Source organism: Medicago sativa, chromosome 8 (assembly GCF_051527215.1).
Source record: "Medicago sativa cultivar Bolivia chromosome 8, Bolivia_mono, whole genome shotgun sequence".
NCBI lineage: Eukaryota > Viridiplantae > Streptophyta > Magnoliopsida > Fabales > Fabaceae > Medicago > Medicago sativa.
The window spans coordinates 70929638-70950915 of record NC_140756.1 but is presented as its reverse complement, the minus strand read 5'-3'; positions in this window follow the sequence as shown (position 1 = coordinate 70950915).

The window sequence follows — 21278 nt, the reverse complement described above, 5'->3', positions numbered from 1 at the left end:
TCCATGTGACACCTCATACCAAAGTGACAATTTCTACTTTTACATTAGTCCATGTGACACCTCATACTCCTTGCCAGCATAAAACTTTTGTCACATTATCAGTTAACAAAATTATTTAACGTCAGAACTAAAGTGATAGCGAAAATGCACATTCAATGACTACTTTGTATTTAATGCTAAGTTAGAGACCTTTATGACAGCGAGATGCAGCGTCAGAGACCAAAAGTATCATTTAGTCTAAAAAATAAACCATAAATATTATAGACAATGTTTTTTCTTCTCCGGTTTCTTTCGAAATCCTTATTTTAAAACATTTTCATTTCACATCATTAACCTCAAGTCCACCTAGACAAAACTTACTATGGAAGTTGATTAACATTAATAACATGTTGGATATCAGGGTGTGACAGAAATGGTAAACATGTACTTTTAATGCTGAAAAATTAACAGACCAACTTAAAGCTCAAAATTAAATTAAAAAACAAAAAGGTTAGCTAATTGATTGTGTTGAAATGACATACTGTAAACCTCAACAATTCTCTAGATAAACAATTCACTGGATATTAGTGAAATGAAATGACATACTACTACTAGGAGTAAGCTGTAAACATGTAACCAATGTCATTGAATTGAAGACCAAATAATATTAATTTTTTCTTCTTCTAATTACTCCAATTTTACACCCCCGCAAACAAATACTCCATCCGGTCACATTTATAAGCAAAAAACACCTTTTAGATACATTGAATAGTTAATGTATCTGACCTATAAATATGACTGTATACATTAATCATTCAATGTATCTAAAAAAGTGTTTTTTGCTTATAAATGTGACCGGAGGGAGTAGTATCTATGTACCTTTCCTAATCGCTTTACACACAAAAAAAGAAGTGGCAAGCAATAGCCATTTGCATGGTATGTATGTGGAATGAGATAGTAGACACTTTGGTCCTTAAATGTGTAGAGTAGTTACAATAGTCTTTTAATTTATCGAAATTTTAAAATAGTTCATGATTTTGCACTTCATTAGTCAAAATAGTCCATGATATTAAAATGCTTCATTAATATTGTCATATTCTTCAATATACTTAATTATTGTTATATCAGTCTTTATTTACTTATTGTCATTTCAGTTCCTATATGAAAAGAGTTATTGTGAATATTGAAAGAGTATTTTAGCGTCAGAAATTATTTTGACTAACAAAGTATACAATCATTGACTATTTTAAAATTTCAATACATTAAAAAACTATTGTGACTGTTTATTATACATCATTCAGAGACCAAAATGTCTATTATCCTCAGTGGAATTTATAAAACGACAGAAACAGTACCCATAGCAACAAAAAGAAAAAAGAACAGCACACAAAAGAAAAGTTCTGCATTATGCATTGAAACCATAAAACCCTCAAACAAGTAAGTGCTCCCCATTCTCTCTTTTTCATCTCTCTCAGTTACTTTTTTCATAATTTTTGCCGCGCGTATTCTTCTCTGCAACAAACCACGCACATTGTACTCCTTTCACGCCATGTATGTTTTTGTGTTAACAAAGATTGTGACCATTGTAACACTATTAAATATTGCAACTATATAATTAAATACACACCTCTGCAAGCCAATATTGTGTATTACTAATGCCACCAACTACGTACATTTCTTTCCAGCTGAATTAAATTTTAACAACATTAACATTAATTTGCATCAGGAATTTTTTGACTCCTTTTTTAATTTCATGCTACGATTCTTTAACTCGATAGGTGTGTATAGTATTTATCACACCAACAATGAAGTTAGAAATTTGTTACCATTGATATGATAGGAATGATAAAATTGTGGTTCACGTTATGTGAATTTATCTGAATACCTCCTGCTCCTGGTCATGATTCTGGTGTCATTTAAGGGGTACTATTTTTTAACCAGCAATTAAAAAGTTACTACTATGTGATTAGCTGAAAAGCTAGCAAGCTAGAAAGTTAACCAAAGGATCATCGAGGGTGTTTCCTAATTTGTCTAAGTAATTAGTTCAATCATTTATTTTTATCTTGTACTATAGCCATAACAAAAATTATGATTATGATGACACATAATTGTCCTTTTTGTTTTATATGGACTAAAGGATGTCCTATGTCATATATGAGCAATTAATTATGTCCACTATTAGTTACTTCAAAAAAAAAAATTATGTCCACTATTAGCGTCACACACTAAGTACACGTGCATAGCTTAATAATTTGATCCATTTCCCACGCTACAATTTGTAATTGGGAGTTTGTTGAAGTTAATTAAACATGAAAAATACTTGGTCTGTGTATTTAGACACATAAATTTGAGAAAAGAAAAAAGAATAAATAACTTATATTTTAAAAAAATAAATGATATTTATTTTTGTGCATGTGTACTCAAATAATGTGCTCAAATTACTTGTGATAAAACTAGACTTCCTAAACATAATTAATCGATAATCAAAGCCACATAGTCAATTTCTCATAGATCATGGGGGATAATTGATGTGTAATAACTTACTCCCTCCGTCTCTAAATAATAGTCGTTTAAGGTTTATGCACGGGTATTAAGGAAATGATTAATTGTGTTGATTTTGATGATAAAATTAGTATCATTTACTAAAACACCCTTATTAATTGTAGTTAGTGGAGTAGTTAAGTTGGATGAAATTCAATAAATTAGGGTATAATAATGGAAAAAAATAATAAATGCTGCATTGGTATTCTAAAGTGACAATTATTTTAAAAAAAAAATGATAAAGAGACAATTATTGTGAGACGGAGGGAGTACAACTTGGTTATCAGGCTAAAAAAAAATCTTGAGTTAATAAAAGAAGAATTGAAAGAGGACTTTTTAGGTTGACCCAACAAGCTCACCCAACCTACACGTCTTTTCCCCATTTTTTCAACATGTGAAACAAGAAAAATACTTACTTGGACACAAATGTTTGAGCACTAAATTTGGAGACACATACACAATTGAGAAAATGTAAAAAGAGAAAATAATTGAATAATATTTTTTTGGCAAAATTACACAATTAGTCCCTTAACTTTATTTTAGGTAACACTTTCGTCCTTTATCTTTTTTTTTTGTCACGATTTAGTCATTTATGTTATAAAATGACAATATCTTATCATTTTTTATGAGATTTTTTTCAAAGAAATTTGATTTTCTAGGCTTGTATGATGAAGATTTGCATTTGTCTATGAGTTTGATGAATTTTTTTTGGAGTTTTTGATTATTTTTTTATAAAAAAGGATAACTATGTTGTTATTTTATAACATAAAGGACTAAATCGTGACAAAAAAAGATAAAGGACGAAAGTGTTACCTAAAATAAAGTTAAGGGACTAATTGTGTAATTTTGCCTATTTTTTTTAAATAATGAAATAAAATGTATTTTTATGTGTGTGTCTAAGTGATGTGCCCAAAAGCTTGTGACGATGCAAGACATTCTCGTGGAACAAAGACCACCAACTTAATCGATAAGGTCTAAAATCTCAACTCGTTTCGACTAAAACATTGAATTAAACGGATTGGTCCATTGAGGTCAACCCATCTTACCACCCCTATAGGTGCGATCACTCCCATGCTCTTTTTAACTAAATTGATTGTGTTGCACGATAAAGGGTCTGAAATGCCAGCAGTGAGAGTGGTAAAACTTGTATTTCTTTGTCCATAGAAAGTGGTCATTTGTAGATTAATTTTCACCTTTCCTCTCTTCTTTTCTTGAATGCGAGGCTCCTATATTTCTTATACTACCAGCTTTCTCTTCTTTTCTCTATGCACTTTTATGGCAAGCTGCGAGACACATAGACAAAGCACTAGTATAATAATCCACCAAAACCAAACTTTGAAATAAAGAAGAGAATAAGGTTCCTCTGGCGTGCTTTCCATTGTATACATAGTTGAATTTCTGAATTTATTACTTTTTAACTTGTGGTTAAAAAACTCTATACTTTCATAAATTAAGCAATTATTAAATCAATGTTAAAAGGCAATGACCATATTTGCTAAAGACAAACACTAGAACACAAAAATAACATGTTGTGTTTGCATTAACCTATAGTTAAGTTAGAAGTCAACTAATCTTCTTTATTTAAGAGACCATAAATTGTTGTGCTATACAATTAATTTAGAGATAATTAATCTAGTTGAGATCTAATCGGTTATACTAGCTACTCTATTTCGTTTAAAACCTTGAGACATTGACCACATTGCTATTTCATACACAACAATTAGGATATTGAAAATTGACCTTGTGAAGTTGTTATCGTATTCTCCTTTCCTCTTCCCTAGATTTGATTATGGAACTATCACAACTTTATTTTTTGGACCATAACCCGTGACTTATAGTATTTTATACAAGAAGAAGGTAAAAAAGAAAAGGTTAATTTGAGATCAAGGACCATTGGCATTTCCCTGCAAATAGAAAAAGGTTGATGTTGGCATGGTCGATTTCATATTCACCATATGACAAATTTCACATCGGAAACAATGAATGGTTACTATGGTAGTATGGGACAAATGACTCTTAAAAAAAAAAAGTATGGGACAAATGACGATTTCAAGACAACCCTTTAAGTTAGGTTTGGCACAAAGTCTGAACAATTCGACATCATATATATATATATATATACACACACACACACTCATACGTACATATACATTTACACCAAAACTATAATTAAGTATTAAAAGAATATGGTAAAAGTCGAATATATATATATAGCTTTTACAAGAAAATAATAATCAAGCAACTCACTCTTAATAGCTAAATAGAGTCTCAAAATACCTTAGTTTTCTCTATTTAAAAGAAATCTAATCTTAACCCGAGTCTGACGTAGAATAGTTGAATACGTCTTATCCTAGCACTCTCTCGGTCGATCTAGCCTACTCTCAACTTTGTGGTGGGCAACATGCAAAATATATTACTATTGATCTTAAATTTGAATTCAAGAAAATAAGACTCGACCAACTTATTATTTTACCCTTGGTGCTACGATTAACTTGACCTTGAGTAACGAGCCAAATGGAAATCATGATATGAAATTGATGATTAGGCACGTAAAAGCAAAGCTCTAGTTCCACGAGTTCTCCTCAAGTAGGATGCAAATCAAAGAGCAATGAGTGGCCATTATTTTCCTTACCGGCAATGTGTATGTGAGGTCGCAATGTATAGCTGCTTTGTAAGAAAAATATAATCACCGTTAAGGATGCATGCTTGTGCTATCCACCTAAGTTGCAACATATTATTTGTAACCACATTAAAAGTGACTCAATTATAGCTTTGACTTATGCGAATGGGCTAAAAGGCAATGGAGAATATGCCCCAATTTGACTAGTTACCACATTGACTAGTCAATTCAAGTTTTTACAAATCATAGTGTTCATTTTCAAGTGGGGCACCTACACTCCTTTGTTTCACCCTTACAACTGTTGCTATGCATATATGAAGCATATATATCTTGCTTTATTAGGTTAGGGGCATCAAAATGTCATGTTTTTTCTTTCATAATAGTCAAATGTAGAAAAAGGCTCTTATAATAATTTGGACGAGCTAGCCTATCACAATTATATAAAATGAGTTTGTAAGGCCATATCTCATCTAAGTTAATATGGGACACTTAGCACACTCTCATATAGTCAAGACATGATAAATGAAATGTAACTTGAGTAATCCAACAACAAGTGACTAGATAGATTTTGCATAGCTTTAATATTATTTTAGAATTTGGATTGAGGCTAACTCAACACTTGCAAAACCAGCAGGAGCGGATCTGGACTTTCAATATAAGTGAGGCAAATTTTTTTTGTCAAATAATTAAATAATATTAAATTTAATAAGAAGTTATATTAAAAATAGTTGTAGCAACCAAAATTGTAAAGAAAATAATCTATTTTTCATTTGTTGAAAATGAACTAAAATTATATCATTACTAATTGTTCTAAGAACATCTCTTTATATATAGGTTACAAGAGATGTCAAATGCTTTAGCAGAATACCCATGCATGAGCGCGTTGCGCTCTTTTTTGGAAGCAAATCACAATTGCATAGAAATTACAAAAAAAAAAAAAGATTTGTGTATTGATATATGAATAAAAATATAGACATGTGTATAAATTTTAAAAAATCGGTCCCCGTATTAATATAAAAATAGGTTCTTTTATATGAGTAAAGATATAAACACGTGTATAAATTACAAAATATATATATATATATATATATATATATATATATATATATATATATATATGTATGTCCCCATATTAATATATGAGTAAAAAATATAGATGCATGTATAAACATAAAAAAAAATAGGTGTTTGTATTAATATATTAGTAAAAATATACAATGAACCGATCAAAAAAAAAAAAAAAATTGGACCTGAACTGGTGTGGCACTTGCCACACCGCGCCTTCTTCAGGTCCGCCCCTGAATACCAGTCATTGTTGTGAGAACAACCACTATTTATAAATATATTTTTAGCTCATATCTCAGCTCTAGCTCTTGACGTATGAACAACCACCGTTTATAAACACATTTTTAGATCTTAGATCATATCGCATCCTCTGCGGAACTCATACGAGAGGTTGCGGTAAGACTTTGGGATTTGAAATGTTGAATTTAAGGCGAGCTTTGGAATTCTATTAGCCAAAAGCCCAATCTCTTTGAAACCTAGTTACTTAATTGGAAAATGGCACTCCAATTAACCTGGCAAACAGGCGTACTGTATGAGAATGACAATTAACACTCACTTTTTTGTTTCTTCTTTCTGTTTCTTTCTCTTCTTTTTTTTATCACAGGTTCTTATCAGACACAATTCGACAAGAAATACATGTGCAACACGAGACAATACCTAGTAGACTTGAAATATAAAACCAATCAAATTAATGGTCAAAACTAGCTTCCAAGAAGGATCAATCGGATACAAAGGAAATCATGAACCTTTACATGTAAATCTTTAGTGTATTTGAACTTTAATTTGATACTAAAGTAGCAATCTATTAAGTAAAGAAAAATGAATTCGGGCAATGGCCATACTTTGATTTTGAAGAAAAATGATAGTAAAAATTAAATATTGATGTTTGTGTTAAAATCACATATATGCCACTTAAGCGGAAAAAATTGAGTAGAAATCTTGGCAGCAAAAAAAGAATGAAAATTGCTGTTGACACATTAGCTTTGGCTAGGACACACATGTAAAAGACGTTTTTATCCCTTCGGTAGTTAACTGCCGAATTATAAAACCGGCTGCAGTTAACTACTGAGGAAAACTTCGGCAGTAAACTACCGAGGAAAATTGAAAACTTCGGCAGTTAACTGCCGAGGAAACCTCAAACCTGTTTTTTTTTTGTTGACAAAAACCATTAATTCTTTAAACCTAAATTTTCCTTAATTAAATTTAATTCTTTAATTATTTTATGGAATTAAACATAATTCTTTTTATGATTTCATTAATGTGATTTTGTTGCCATAATGAAGAAATATGGATTTTGTTGCCATTAAATACACGATTCTTTTTATAAAGTTGTTGATTTCATTCATATAATTTTTTTGCCATAAATAAAAAAATATGAGATCCTATAATTACTACATATTCAATCACGTTTCTTAATTAAAAAGGGGTTTTTTTTTTTTAAGAATAGAAAAGTGGTTTTATTTGTACAAAAAAAAGGTATTATTGATAGAATAATTACAAATATAATTATTTGAAAGAGAGATGAATAATATTTGAAATATTATAATTTGTCAACAGCAAAAAAAATCTGAAATATTATAATTAGTTACTAATAATTACAAATATAATTATTCTATCATTTGTAACGTTTTTGTTGTTGCACTTTTTTTATTGAATCATCATTTTTAGGTCCATTAACTACTGATTGCAGATATTATTCATCTCTCGTATTTCTTCATTTATGGCAACAAAATCACATGAAAAGAATTATGTTTAATTCCTTAAAAGGATTAAAGAATTAAATTTAATTAAGGAAAATTTAGGTTTAAAGAATAAAAAGAATTAATGGTTTTTGTCAAAAAAAAAACAGTTTGAGGTTTCCTCGGCAGTTAACTACCGAAGTTTTCAGATTTCCTCGGTAGTTTACTGCCGAAGTTTTCCTCGGTAGTTAACTGCAGCCGGTTTCATAATTCGATAGTTAACTACCGAAGGGGTAAAAACGTCTTTTACATGTGTGCCCTAGCCAAAGCTAATGTGTCAACAGCAATTTTCAAAAAGAATAATAACACATCGGACATGTGGTATTTCCTTTAGGACATATGTAAAATAACTAGATAAAAACCTATTTTTGTACCCGAAAATAAAAAGTAAAAACCTATTTGACTTTGTTATCATATGTGTATTTTATGTGTTTCAACCCTAAAGAAATATTTGATGAAGTGGTGCTTTTTTAACATGAAAAATAAATCTCGTATAAGATCACGGGATGGTGAGAATTAGAGACGTTCTGACAAAGAAATTGTTGCATACTCAACTTCAAGACCCGGTTCTCCTTAAATGAATAGTTATATCTTTAACCTATTCAAACTGGCAAAAAAACTTGTTGATAATAATAAGAGACTACCTTCTTTGAATTAGAAGAATTATTATTGTTGTTGCTTTGCAGGCCTAGGCGGACAAGTGTTGTCCATAATAATTTTAGAAAAAAAAATTTCCCCACATTCTCCCCCGTCCTTGGTAATTTTGATTTTACTTTCGTTCTGACTATATAATCTGAACAAACGAAACACGGTTCAAATTATATAATATAACCAAACTTATATATAAGTAAAACCACACACACCCTCCTCCTTTCCAACAAACACGGTTGAGATTATATAATCTGACTTGAGCAATGCTAGATGGTACGGAACGAAAGAGAAGAGATGTTAAGTGTCTTGTTTTTAAAAGAAGTAGAAATTGGTTACTTCCTAATGTGTAGGAAATCAGGCTTTGGTCAACAAAAACTAAGTAGAATAAAAAAGCTCGTGCTTTTTCGTGCGTTGATTGTTTCGTAACAACAAGCATTGCACATCTGACTTATCTATAAGCTACGGATTTTGAATTTTGCCATAACTTCCACTTTCCAAAGGTTTTCGAATTTTGCCCTAACTTCTATCACAACACCCAAAATCTGAACCACCACATATTGTGTGACTCTTTAGGGCTTTTTGGTCTAAATCATCACATTTCAAGCTTTTTCAAACACCAGACACGAGGTAATGTGACATTTTTTTAACCATATTGTGCTTTAATTTAAATTTTTTTTGGGTGTTGAATATGTTCGGTTTGTATAATCCAAACCATATTGTTACTAATCTGAAACCATATGCTAAATTTTTTAATTTTTTTTTGCACATATGTTTGTTGATTTGTACATGTGATTTTAATTGTTTCAGATATGGACCACCGACCAGACTGTATTAGTTGCCACAGACCTACCATGACTGCATCCGCCAGAAGAGAGTAGTTACAGCAGGTGGAAGCCACGACCGGTGTTCATGCATGTTTCAACTTCTTGAGAACGGATTTTGTGAGTCGTCTTCAAAAAGCAGCTGCAGTAGAGGAACGTGGTGATGATGATGAGATCGAGGATTCGTGTATGTCTGAAGTGCCTTGTGACCTTGAGTTGGTCGGCAATTTTGCACGGGGATTGACTGGGTTGGTTCACTCGTATAAGGAGCTTAACTCTACATGCCGTTTTGATGCCAATCATTTGGCTAGATACGTGACCATGCTTCGGTTATAACAATAAAATTGTTATTAAGTTAATTGGTTGATATATTTTGTTATGTGTTGGGAGATGATTGATATATATTGATATAAATTTTAATTTGATTATGTTGCTTCAGTTCTATAATATATATGCCATCCAAACTTATCTAAAGTTCAATTTAAGATGCCTGTTTTAACATTTAAACTGAGAAAGAAATGCTGTAAAGGATGAATTTGTTCGCAAAAATGACTAACTAAAAATGTTTTCTTTTTGGATAACTAAATAAAATTGTTAGTTAGAGTTGTACATTACTTGAATTATGTTTTATATTTAAATTAGAAAGAAAAAATTGGGTTTTTTTAAGTGAAAAGAAAAAATTGGGCTGTTAGTTGTCAAAAGTAAATTAGTCAAAAAAATGTCCAACCAAAAGTAAATTATAGCTATTTTTTGAAAGAAGATAGCTATAGCTATTGATGGGCAAATAATGGTAGAAATAAAATAAAATAAAATAAAATAATTCAAATTGAAGGTAATATTGAAACTTTGAAGAAAGTAATTATACCGAAACCTGATATATTCTATATTTAGCACGAAAAAAACTATGTTGTTAAAGAAATTTCTTATACATAAACAGTTCGGCTAAAATCTTATTTATAAAAGGTCTTAAGTCGCTTAGACAACTTTTTGGAGCCAAAAATATTGTTGCACTTTTCCTTCCTAATTTTTTGCTGTTTATTTATATTTTTAGAAAATGATCGTGTATCTTATTTATAAAATATCTTAAGTCTCTTAGACAACTTTTTGTAGCCAAAAAAGTTGTTGCACAATTCCTTCCTAATTTTTTGTTGTTTCTTTACATTTATCTTATCTTATTTATAAAAGTTTTTAAGTTGCCTTAAATAACTTTTTGGAGCCAAAACTTGAGGTTACTTTTGTCATTTTAATATTGACATCTCATTAGTTAATTTTAATATTGACATCTCATTAGTTAATATATATTTAAGTAATTGAACAAACTTTTTCTAATTTTGTGCCATAAACACTAAATACATTTTTTTTCTTCCATAATCTTTGTTTTTTTTTCTCTTTCATAATCATTTTGTTTTTCTTTCATCTAACTATTTAATATATATTTAAGCAATTGAACAAACTTTTGCTAAATTTGTGCCATAAACTACTAAATACGTATTTTTTCTTCCATAATCTTAGTTTTTTTTTTCGTTTTTTTTTCTTCCATAATCATTTTGTTTTCTATTTTCTCTATTTATTTGGCAAATATAAACACCGATCCCCATATATTTTTTTGTTTTTTGTTAACAAATATTAATTCCTATTGTCACTGTAATTGAACCAAAAATTGTTATATTTATGCCACCAAAGTATGGATAAGTTTTATATTCTCACCATAATCTATGGTTTGTTTTGAATTTTTCCTATTTTTTGTTTAGTTATTATATTTGTGTCACCAAAGTATGTATATTTTATATTTTTCCTATTCTCATATGATTTTCATATGGTTCTATTGTACCTATCGATTTTGTTGTTAAATATCTCTAATTTATACCTCAACACGTCATATGTTATGTGTGATGAAAAGGCATGCCTATATATTATTTCCATATGGTTCTATTATACTTATCTTTTTTTTTTTTATCAAAGATCGTTGATTTATTCATGTATTTCACACGTTATATTTTATGTGTTTCATGACTGTGATATGGACGTGTTTGGTAAAAACAATTAGCCTAATAAGTTAAAACTACTATAAATTGATAGAAAAAAAAGTTCTTTTATGTGTTTTCATGACTGTGATATGGACATGTTGGTAAAAAAATTTATTTGGTCATTGTTTTTTCGTTTCATATTTATATTTCACATAATGTTTTATTTATTTCAGTTGTCAAATATACAAACTTCTATTAGAAATAACGATATCAAACAACATGGAGATTCTATTGGATAGGGGGCTTCATATAATAAATGGGAAATTTTAAGCCAACAAATCAAAAATACAGGCCAACTTTGATCGGAAGCACTATTTTAACTAAGACATCTAATAAAATTCCTGCAAATTTATTTAACTTCACAAAATTTTAGGATATTCTTAGTGGTACCGATAATGGTGTTTTGATGGGTTACTACATTACACTAAACTTACAAATCTAATATTAATAAGATTCCGTTATTTTTATAATTTGTTTTTATGATTCTACAACCACGTTTAACTGTAGATGTCGTTGGCCATGTGGTTGGAAGGACTTACATTAAGGATGTTCAATTAAAAGGAGAAATGACTAAACTCTTGGACTTGACTCTTGAGAACCTTGAGTTAGTGGAGTTTTTTTTTTTCTTTCTTTTTTTAACTACATATATAAATGTTTTTTTTATTTTTTTAATTCTTAATGGTATAAAATAGTCATTGTGATAAATAAAAAAATCAAGAGCAATACAATTATTTGTACTCTATGGGGTCATTTGCTGAACAAATGAATAACTATTTGATCACAAATGGAAATATTTTTCCTATTGTAGTTGTTATGTATCTATGTCGATTTAAAGTTTTTGGTGATAATTAGATTATCTTTTTAAATGTAATTATTTTTAATTTCTTTATATTGTTAATAATATATATCACTTAATAATTCTTGGTATATCGTATTAATAAGTCAGTATAGGATTGCCAATGCCTTCAATGAAACCAAGTTGTTTATATATCCCAACATTGAACAATGTTGCAGCTACAAGAAAAAGTATGTGCTAACCTATCGTGATTAGACATAATATATAATGATTTTTCGAAGATTTTTTCCGAGTATAGTTTTCTTATATTTTATAATAGATTTGAAACTGGAAGTACATCTTTGACCGAAGGGGTCACCCAAACGAAGAGACAATCTTCAGTTTATTTGTCTAACAATACTCCAAACTGAAAACATGACAATTTCAGATATCACTCAAGCTAAACAGGTCTAGAACTTTATGTTGATTTGCTTTTGAATCCATATCATTTTGTTTTAATTTTCTAATTATTATTCTAAAAATTTAATAATTATGCAGGTGGGTGCCTATGTTGTTTTGGCTAAAATTATTGACATAGACACCGATAAGAAGTGCTACTACGTTTCATGTGATAAGTGTTTCAAGAAGATCTAACATGTTTGTATAAAATACTTTTGCGAAAATTGTGATACATTAGTCGATGCTACCAAAAGGTAATGTTTTCCATATTAATTTTTATCATTTTTCCCTCAGTTTTTTTAGCTATACTTAATTATTCTTTCCACTCGGTTAAAGATAAAATTAGCAAATCTAATTTCAATTTTTTAACCAATAAATTACTATGTATATGATTATATAAATGTCGCACTTTTTTCTTTTTGTATGAGTTTTTTTTTTTTGGTCAGTGATTCTTTATAAGGTTATTAGATCTATCATGTACATTCACTTTTCATTTTATGTTTATGGTGCACATCCATGTTATGGATGATAGTGGGTTAGCTACCTTTGTGCTGTTTGATAGAGTTATTTCACAACACTTTGGAAAGACGGCAAAAGAACTAAAGGAATCAGTAATGAACTTACTTTTTTTTATTCATTTTTTTATGTAATATTATTAAAACAATAGATATTGGTCTTAACTGTTTGCCAATACAAATCAAAAATAGGTAAAACCACAAATGATGTTGTACACGCTAGCATTAATTCATCACGCCTTTGGAAATATTGTCGTTTCTTAAATTTGACCAAAAACATAAGGCTTCAAACCGGATCTTCCTGTTATGATGTCAATGAAGTCAAAAAGTTATGAGACTGGATTTTAAATGTTGGAGATGAAAACCTTGGAGAAAACAATGACAGGGAAGCTGAAATTGAAATACCAGATGACATGTTGATCAAGAAGTAAGGTGAACCTATTGCTTCAATTGTTAATAGCACATATCCATCACTTTTGAAGAATATGAGTGCTATTTCATTTTTTCAAGATAGGGCAATTTTAGCACCCACCAATGATATTGTTGATTCATTGAACAATTACATTTTATCAATGATTCCTGATGAGAAAAAAAACATACTTAAGTGTTGATAGTCCGTCTACACGGGATAAAAATATTTATAGTCCTGATCAGATTCTCACTCCAGAATTTTTGAACACCGCCAAATCTTCAGGTTTGCCAAACCATGAGTTAAATCTCAAGGTCTGAGTTCCAATTATGTTATTGAGAAATATTGATCAACCGTTGGGATTATGCAATGGTACGCGCCTTATAATTGCGCAAATGGGAAATTTCGTACTTGAGGCAAAGATAATATCAGGGAATAATATTAGACAAAAGGTTTATATCCCAAGATTGACTTTGTCTCCATCTCCGTCTGATACAAAACTTCCTTTCACATTTCAATGTAAACAGTTTCCTATTGTAGTCTTATTTGCGATGACTATCAATAAGAGTCAAGGACAATCTTTTAAAAATATTGGAATATATCTTCCAAAACCCATATTTTCACACAGACAGTTATATGTCGCTCTTTCACGCGTTACTTCACGTGCTGGGTTGAAGTTACTGATTTGCGATGACGAAAGACGTGTCTCCAACAAAACTTATATTGTTGTCTACAAAGAAGTTATAGGCAATTTACACATATACATATTCGAATATGTTTTCTATTTGTTTATTGTTGCGTGCATCTAACTGTGTATTTCAAAACAATTTTATTTAAAAAATGCATTTCTTTTGAATTTTATATAAATGTGTGCGCATGCGTGTTAGAAATCATATTTTGAATTTTGTTGTTGACATAAAAGTCAATACTTATCAACTTAATTTGTTTCACAAATTATCCATATGTTATGCATTTTTCTTATACTTTTTCATATGGTTATGTAATTTGTATTTCTCTTTATAACATGTTATTTAAAAAAAATCGTATTTAATCATACAAATTTATTCTATTTCATGCTGGGTTGATCATCATCTTTATGATGGATTTTTGATTTCGAATCAGCAAAAGTCATGGACTTTCAACTAAGCTTTATCGATTCAAGTGTTGAGAATTGGTACGACTTTATTATCCACAAATTTGTATAATGTTACTTAAGACAAACTTATATTAGTAGTTGCATTTGGTTATGTTATTTTTATTTGTCTATCTGATGTGATAACGAGAATTCTTTTTTTTTTTTTGGTCAAGTAGCCTAGCGGCTAGAGAAATTCACCTTAAATGTGAATACGTGGAGTGTCCGGGGTTCGAAACCCGGCCCCTACATACATTATGCATTATCCCTTACCAAGTGAGCTAAGCTCACGGGGACACATTAATTCTAAATTACTTCATGTTTTTATTGGTTTTATTTGGGACACATTAATTCATGCTCTGTTGCAACTATTATTATTTCATTTACAATTACCTTATTTATTAATCAATGTCATATTTTACTTCCCGTGCATCGCACGGGTCTAAAATCTAGTTGATAATTAAAATAGTTTCTTTTATGTTATGGCAGATTTAACACTTTTTTAAAAAGGAAAAAACTACTATTACAAAACTTGAATAAATCTCAAATCATTAAGAATTTGGGCAATGATGGAAGGGGGTGAACATAGCCAATTGAAATTGGGCTTAGTGCGTATCAATTTAGCCTATTCACAAATGGAAACAACTTGCACAGATAGCAATTATTTCATAATTCCTTATCGCGCCCCCTACACTTATCCACCATCATACATATATTTTGGCTTCTATTTTTTTTTAAGCAATTGGAGCGCACAAAAAGAAATTCACTTTTATTTTATTGAAATGAAGAAGACTAACATAACATTGTTGTTTTGTCTAAGCTAAAAAAGAAAAGAGCCATGGCTCTAATATACCATTAAAATTTAAATAAGAAGGGGGGAATAGTATTTTACAATGGTAGGAAAAACCAACTATGTCCTAATGCTAAAATAAAGAGAAAATTGACAAAACATGTCAAATAAATATAAAAAAATCAAAAATATTATAAAAAAAACTAAATCTAAAATTATTTTTTTGGATTAGTTTGAAAAATGGAAAATAAAAAAAAAGTTCTAAACTAGGGAAGCGTTACAAAAATGTAGAATTTGATTTACCGTGATTTTGGAGCAACCGAAAAAAAATCACAACTAATCTTGATTACCAAGTTCAACCAAACCTATAACTAAGTGTTATAAAACCTAACAATCTTCATTTGAAATAATTTAAATCAAGCATCTAAACTAATTCAAATATCCTAAACAGGTCCCTAAGAACAATTCAATATAATCAGATTTGAATTGAAACAAGTGTTCAAACACATACAAAATTGTTACGAATTGCAGTTGATATAATCCATATGAAATGAAACAAGCGTTCAAACATATATGATCGTTGGAAAATAGAAGATTGAAAGGAAAAAGATATTAAATCATAAGAAACCAAATTGACATTAGAATTCAGATTTCTAGACATCAAACAGAATCCTTATTAACCAATGGATTGATTTACATGATTAAGCTTATATGAAAAATAACAAATGACGGCTACCTAATAGGTCCCATGTTCTGGTTGTAGCAACCTTATTTGTACCCTTACAAGTTTAGCCTAATTAGCAAAACCGAATTTGAGCAGCTTTTGGGCTAAAAAGACTAATCATCCCATTGTAGCAAAAGATTAAGTGGCCCAAAATCCTGCACTTTAGTGCTTCAGATATGCGTATTTTTTACTAAGAGTGCGTCCAAATTGGGCTCTGTGATAAACATTAAAATTGTAGATCTATTACTTAGCTTTCTAACATATATTTGCACGCCTTATTTGGATAACTTCAGCCAAAGTTATGGCTTGCACGGTGAATAGGGGTCAGAACACATTAAATACAGAAATTAACCCAAGAATTACATTAACGCTCTGATCAAACCCAAACTATAGAAACAAGATAAACATATTATTTTAGAAATTAAAAGCTCTCAAAGTATCAAAATTCAAGGCTGTAAAATATGTAATGACCCAAGATAGGCTCAATACAATATAATAGTCCAAATTGGTAAATATTATGATGAATTAGTTGTATTAGATATTTAAGAGGTGAGTCATCATGTTTTAAAAGGATTTAGAGAGATCCATTGTGACGAGTCATTGATTAATCCGTTAGAATGTCAATGTTATAAATAAGATGATTATCAAGAATAAAATGAATTTTTTTAGTTATGTTAGAAATTAGAATAGTCTTTAGTATAGCTTTTAGTCTCTTTAGACTAATTCATTCTTTCTTGTAGGTAACAACAAAAGTTGTTCATTATAAAATGGGTCATGTTAACTTGTGCCCTTAGGGCACATGTTAAGCAACCTAAAAATGGAAACATTTTCTTAAATTTTGTGCATTCAATTATTGAAAAGTAAAAAAGTTAAAGTCAAATGCATTAATTACAATATAATATTTCTATTTTGAATCATTAACTTGTGCCTTGAGGGCACAAGTTAACATTTCCCTTATAAAATATATGCAAAAATGCACTAATCAATAGATTACAACATACTATCAGAATATAATAAGACCGAGGTTCGAATCTGACATTCCACTTACCCAGGCACGGATGCAAGTGTATAACATTGGGGTCACTTGACCCCACTCCTTGCTTTCAATCACTTTAAATTGTATGTTGACCCCACATAACCAAACTATACATTGAAGGTAAAACAATGTCATGTTTGTAAATTAATTTTAAACTATACTCCCTCTAGTCTCAAATGTAAGTAATTTTTTTTATATTATTTGTTAAATCTTTGATATTTTAGTTATTGTCCCATCTTAAAATAATATATTGTCCTCGTTAAATGAAAATTTATACCATAAAAAGAGTATTTTTTCATGAGTTTTATAAAATCAAATGTGTAAATGCATTTGAGATGGAATTTTAAATGATTTTTACCATACTTTTTAAATATAAAGACACGCAAATAAAAATTTTAATTTGTAGATGTTAATGACTTTTAAATTTTTTCAATATATAACAGTACAATATTTATAATGTCAAGTATTTTGCTCAATGATAATAATGTTATTAATTTATTGCTAAAAATTCTGTATATCTATTTATCATATAAAATCTTGCCCCCGCATGTTAAAATTTCTGGATCCGTCACTGCACTTACCTGAATTTTGGCCACTAGGTAAAAGAAAATTACAACATAATTTGCATCAGTCGGCCGAGGATCTTGAATATGCCACGGGTTACATGTGCAACATGTTTTGGTCAAAAGTGTAGAGTTCTCGTTGGACTTGAACATATCATATAAGCCTCATGGCGAGCTTCTCGAATCATACACGAAGGTTTAGTAAAATTCACGTTGCAAATTGAGATATTAAAAATTTAAATTTAAATGAATCAAAGTTGAGTTTAGGAATGAGTAATTGAGAAAATATAGTAATAATAATATTCATCTTTATCTTAAAAGGAACTGAGTAATGACTAATGAGCATCATACACTTACACACTTGAAAATATTAAACTGTCAAAAAAAGGAAAGAAAGTATAATTTGAATACGAAAAGGAAAAGGAAAAGGAATAAAATTACCTCAAACTTTTTTCTTCTTTTTCAAAGTCCGAAAAATAAAATAAAGTTGAACACCTAAAATAAAAATGAACAAGAACAATGGGAAATACTTGTGTGACATTAATGTCACGGTGACATTAAATCTGGGCCACACATTGTGTGACATTAGATGTGTTGTGTGGCCCAGATGCAATGACACTGACAATGTGTGGCCCAGATGCAATGGCACGGTGACATTAATGTCACCAAAGTGCCACCCAAGAACAATGTCTAAAAAAAGTATAGAAAAGGGACCAGGTCCAAGTCAAAATCTCCACTTTCAATGTCATCACCGTCTAAAGTCATAACACATCTCGTGCTTCCAAGGAACAAGACATCATCATCAAATTATGCAAACGACAAAGAGCTTCCAGAAAAGTCAAGTGGTCCACAAATTCTTCATGGAATTGAACTCCAACGTGAAGAAACATTGTGACTAATGCCTACAATGATTTTAAATTATTATTATTGTTGTTGTGGTTTTTATATTTAGTTTTTTAGTTTTTTTAACTTGGTCTAATGAAGTGAAAGTCATCAAACTTGAATCTGAATGGTATCTATTCAAGCCATCAACGCGTATAGTCACGTGCCCGAAATTCCCATGCAGAAGGGGAGTTTGCGGTCTCTTGTATCTGATTTTTAAGGTAAAAAAGTATCAAATTCAGAACACTAGAAGAGTTAAAAAAAAAATAAGAACACTAGAAGAGTTAGGCCCGTTTGTTATAGTTTTTTTTTAAATAGATTTTTGTAGTGTAATACGTTTTTGTTATAATTTTTTTAACAAATAAATTTTCAAGGAAAGCTTCAAATAAAAAATCTGTTTGAATAACTTATCTTAAAATGTCATTCTAAGTATTTCATCATTTTGTTATAATTTTTTTTGATACTAAATTTTGAAAAAATCTAAAAAAAAAAAGCTATTTCAAATAGCTTTTCATAAAAATCATTTTTGAAAAATGTCATTTTGAAAAAATATGTGATTTTTACTATGTAAAATCTCGAACAATGAATATTTAAGTTAATGAATGTCAAAATCTCTTTTTTAACTTATACCGAATGGATTTAAAATAACTTCTGCTATTTTTAACTAAATTTTCAAAAAAATCTATTTTTAAATATATAAAGAGAAATCTATTTTCTTAAAAACTACTAAAACAAACAGGCCCTTAATCTAAGAGTTTGAACTTGAAGTCTTAGTAAAAAGAGATTTTAATATCAAGAGGTGACTGTACAATTTTAATTTTTCTTTGAGTTCTACCGTATTTCTCTAGCTTGAATCGGAACATCATCCACTCATCATAAATTCTTCTAAAGAAGTATTAATAAAGTTTTTTTGGAATATTGTTTTTGGAATATAGAAGAATTTAATTTTAATACATATAATAACCTTGATATAAACCCCAAACTCTTATCATGTGTTTAGGAGTTGGATTTGGAAGATTTTGAAAGACTAAATCTATATTTTCTATCCGTTATAATTATAATAATTATATTATATTTCTCAAAAGTGCCGGCAAATCAAAATTCAATTTTTTTTAATTTTTAATACTCATAATAGTGAATATTGATTATTTATTTTGGATAAAATGTTAAAAAATTAGTATGATTTTTATAAAGGATGAAATGATTCTTTGTTAAACGTCATTTGGTTTACTACTGTTTGGGAAATATGGAAAGAAAGAAATAACAGAATTTTCAAGGTCAAAGATTGCTCGATTATGCGTATAGTGGACAAAATAAAGTCTCTTTCCTTCATGGTTGAAGGAGAAATTTATTCAATTCTCTTTCAATTACCATGGTTGGTGGCTTCGTCCCCTCGCTATGTTGGGCTACATTTAGTTGTTATTTCTTTCGTTGCTTTTTTTGCTGTTTTTTTTTTCTTTTCCCCGGTTTGTAATTATTGTACAATCTTTTTTGTTTTTCCTTTGCACACCTTGTGCTAGGAAAGACATTTTGTGTTGATAATATATTCCATTTTAGCTTCTTAAAAAAAAATTCTAAAATATAAAAGTCGATAAATATCTCTTTATTACATAAAAATGATAGTTAACTTATTGATTTATGAAATAGGTGTACCGGTACACCTTAATTTAAGGGTGTACCGCAAAAACTCTCTCTCTCTCTCTCTCTCTCTCTCTCTCTCTCTATATATATATATATATACAGTAGAAACTCTTTAATTTAATACTCGGTAAATTAATAAACTCTCTAAAATAATAAATTTGTCCGGTCTCGACTTGGGCCAATGTAAAAAATTAAAAAAAAACGATAAAAAAAAAAGATAATAATTTTTCGGGAGATCCCTTTATAATTTTCGGTCCCAAGAAAATCATAAATTAATAATTCATAGAAACTGAAAAAAAAAATATTAAGAATACATTGAACACATTTGTTCCTCTTGTTTACATTTACTGCACTTCAAAAGTCATTATTGATTTCCAATGCATATGAACACAGTAGTTACTAATTTACGTTGAGTTTCAAGGTTCGCTGCAACGTAATTCTAAGAGGCATAGACTAATTTGCCTTTTTGTTTGGTATGTACAGTATAATTACTTAAAAACTCTTTAAATTAATAATTATTAATTTATCGATAAATTAATAACTCTCTAAATTAATAAATTTCTCCAGTCCTGACATTATTAATTTATAAATTTTTAACTATATATATATATATATATATATATATATATATATATATATATATATATAGAGGAGGGATCAAATTACACCGAGGTAATGTTACACCGTTCAATATCGTTTTACTCGATGCATATTTTTCAAATTTAACCGTTGGATTGTAAGTTTATATCACATAGATCATTCACGTAAATTTTTACAAAAATCTAAAATCATTTTGTATGTTATTAAGATACATCAAGATTAACGGTTTATGCACTTTTATAGAACACCGTTAATCTTGTTGTATCTTAATAACATATCAAATTATTTTAGATTTTCGTACAAATTTAC